The 3,232-nt window shown below is 41.8% G+C and overlaps 1 pseudogene; it reads left to right on the forward strand.

The window, feature by feature from the left end:
• Positions 1-1,060: 1,060 nt before the first annotated feature.
• Positions 1,061-2,411, forward strand: LOC138390401 (tubulin alpha-1C chain pseudogene; annotated as a pseudogene).
• The last annotated feature ends 821 nt before the right edge of the window (positions 2,412-3,232 follow it).

Here is a 3,232-nt window from a genome sequence, read left to right on the forward strand (position 1 = left end):
TATTCCTGATGCAAAAGAGAAGTCTATTAAATGCTAGGTTTCAGTAGTACTTCTTAAGGGAATTAATAGATAAATAAGTTAGGTTAGATATATGCACTAAATCCTAGACCCTATGTTTCATGTTCCATCACTGTTGATCTCAGATCTGCTGTCATCCAATATCAGCATATCCTCTGTATAAACTGAAATCTAAGCTAAAAAATTCAAATTTTCAATGAACTTCCCCATGCAGAAATTTAGACTTCAGCTCATCTTCAAAGAGTTGGCACTCAGTAGCTGCGTCAGTTCTTTCTCCATATCCACTCATATTCCAACCTCTCCCTTTCTATCATTAATCATAGTGCATGATCCTAGCATTCTCTGTACCTGAAACATGAGAATATTTTTTCATTAATTTTGCCCTCATATCAATGTGACAACATGCTCTACACATTTATCAGGATGTTTATTTTTAAACTATTTCTGACCCTACCTTATTGTCAGTCTTGCCCTTTCCGGACTTTATGCCTGCCTCCTACTAAACCCTGGTGTCAAATGTTCACCTCCTAAAAAAAAAAAAAAAAAAAATTCACCTTCTCATAATAGTTAGCTTATTTTCTGTGTATGCATTCAGATTTTATCAGGAGGAATCTTTAATAATAATTAGTAATTTGAATTTCTTTCTTAATAGTCTATTGATAGCAAATAAACAATGTGACCTAAGGCTCAAGATTTTGTGAAGGCAATGGAGCTCTTATGAAAACCATTGATAATGTGACCCCAAACCAAGGGAAGGCAGAGAAAATTAGAGACTTGAAACACCGAATCAATAATCAGGAATTATTTCTGAATACCTTAGGGAAGGAAAATACGTGACTAATCCTACTTTTTCTCTTCTTAGTATAATTCTAATACCATTACTAACATTGTCATTATTACTAGCTAGCATATGTGGAACATGTAGCATGTAATTGGCTCTATAATAAATATAATTCATTTTTATGTAATGTCTTTCTCACAAAAATCCTATTATGATATGAGATAGAGAAACAAAAAGGCTCTAGCTGAAGATCCTTTTTCCATGCCCAGCAACAAGACCCTAGGGAGCAGCGATGACTCCTTCAACACCTTCTTCAGTGAAGCCGGGCTGGCAAGCTCATGCACTGGACTGTCTCTGTGAACCTGGATCCTGCTGTCATAGATGGGGTAAGAACTGACATTTATGAGCAGCCCTTCCACCCTGAGCAGCTGATATCTGGCAAGGAAGATGTTGCCAACAACTATGCCCGTGACCACTACACTGTGAGAAAGGAGATTATCCATCTAGTGCTGGAGCGAATCCGAAAACTAACAGCCCATTGCACTGGACTTCAGGGCTTCCCAATCTTAGTTTTGGGAGTGGCACTGGCTCAGGCTTTACCTCCCTGCTGATGGAGTGGCTCTCTGTTGACTGTGGCAAGAAGTCCAAGTTGGAGTTTGCTTTCTACCCACCCCTTCAAGTGTGCACAGTGATTGTAGAACCCCATAACTCCCTCTTGACCACCCACACCACCCCAGAATACTCAGATCGTGCCTTTATAATATGCAACAAGGCCATCTATGATGTCTGCTGCTGCAACCTGGACATCAAGCACCCTCCCTACACCAACCTCAACAGGCTCATCAGCCAGTTGTCCTCCATCATTGCCTCACTGCATTTTGATGGTACCTCGATGTGGAGTTCATGGAGTTCCAGAGAAATCTGATGCCCTGCTCCTGTATCCAGGTTCCCCTGGTGACCTACTCACCTATTGTCTCAGCTGAGAAGGCCTACCTTGAGCAGCTCTCAGTGGCAGAGATCACCAATGTCTGTTTTGAACCCTCCAATCAGACGGTCAAGTGTGACCTTTACCATGGTAAGTGCATGGCCTGCTTCATGCTTTATTGTGGAGAAGTGGTGCCGAAGGGTGTGAATGCAGCCATTGACACTATCAAGCTCAAATGCAACATCCAGTTTGTGGACTGATATTCCACAGGTTTCAAGGGTGGCATCAACCACCAGCCCCCAACAGTGGTGCCTGGTGGCAACCGAGGCAAGATGCAGCAGGCAGTCTGCATGCTAAGGAATATCACAGCCATCACCGAGGCCTGGGCCCATCTCGACCACAAGTCTGACCTGTTATATGCCAAGTGGGCATTTGCACACTGGTATGTGGGCCAGGATAGGGGACAGGGAGTTCTTCGAGGCTTGGGAGGACCTGGCCGCCCTGAAGAAGGAGTATGAAGAAGCAGGCACAGAGTCTGTGGATGGTGAGGACGAGAGTAGAGTTCTAGGGGGTCCTGGCACCTGCAACACCTGGTCTCTGGCTCCCCAGTTTTGTATCTCTCATTCCACTGTTTCCCCAACCCCTACAAATACAGTGGATGTCTCAAGTGAAAACAAAATGCTCTAGGAAGTGGTAAGCTGGGATTTTCATCTACAAGTGAAGAATGAATTTAAAGTTCTTCAGAGCAGTTGCCTAAGGTTTGAAGGAGAGGGATGGGATTGGTAAGAGGGCACAAATGGGGCTTTAAGTGTTACGTTTTACTTTGTAAGGTGGCTGATGGGCTCATTGTATTTTTAGTTCTTACATCTTAAGCATACTCTACAAATAGTTGCTGTATTATTTGTTTTATCTAATACTCTGTTATTCGATTTATAATAAAACTATTTTTAAAAGAAAAAATTAGTATTCCTCTGAGCAGCAAGATAGGCCCTACTTGGCAGCTTTAATTGACATAATGTAAATTTGTAAACACAACATAAGGGTGCTCTTTTAATGATAGGTTTGCCAATCCAAAATTTCAGTTTACACCATGGGAGACTTAGTAAAATGTGAGATGGTATTTTAAGTGCATATTCACAGGTGTGACAGCCTGAAATTCACTTTTCTAAAAATGATATATGAAGCAAATGTCACATATATTTAAGTGAGATTTTTAAATCATGTGCTGGGAAAAATCTGATGAAAATAATAGCAAAGAAATCATTTATGATCTACAGATCTTATACTGCCTCCAGGATAGTAAGTGGCTCTTGCAGGTAAAAGTCAGCTATGTATGGCATAATTGTGCCAGCAAATGTTTTAATGGGCTGTATGAGTTGATCTCCCTGCCAATAGGAGACAACTGGTGGTAGTGGTGTTTGTGGGACGTAAGCTTGTCCTTATTTAGTCAGAAGTACTCAGACATCCTGGGCAATGGCTGGGGCCTTAGAACTCCCAGGGGTCCCTAT

The sequence above is a fragment of the Eulemur rufifrons genome, chromosome 8 (assembly GCF_041146395.1).
Source record: "Eulemur rufifrons isolate Redbay chromosome 8, OSU_ERuf_1, whole genome shotgun sequence".
Classification (NCBI taxonomy): domain Eukaryota; kingdom Metazoa; phylum Chordata; class Mammalia; order Primates; family Lemuridae; genus Eulemur; species Eulemur rufifrons.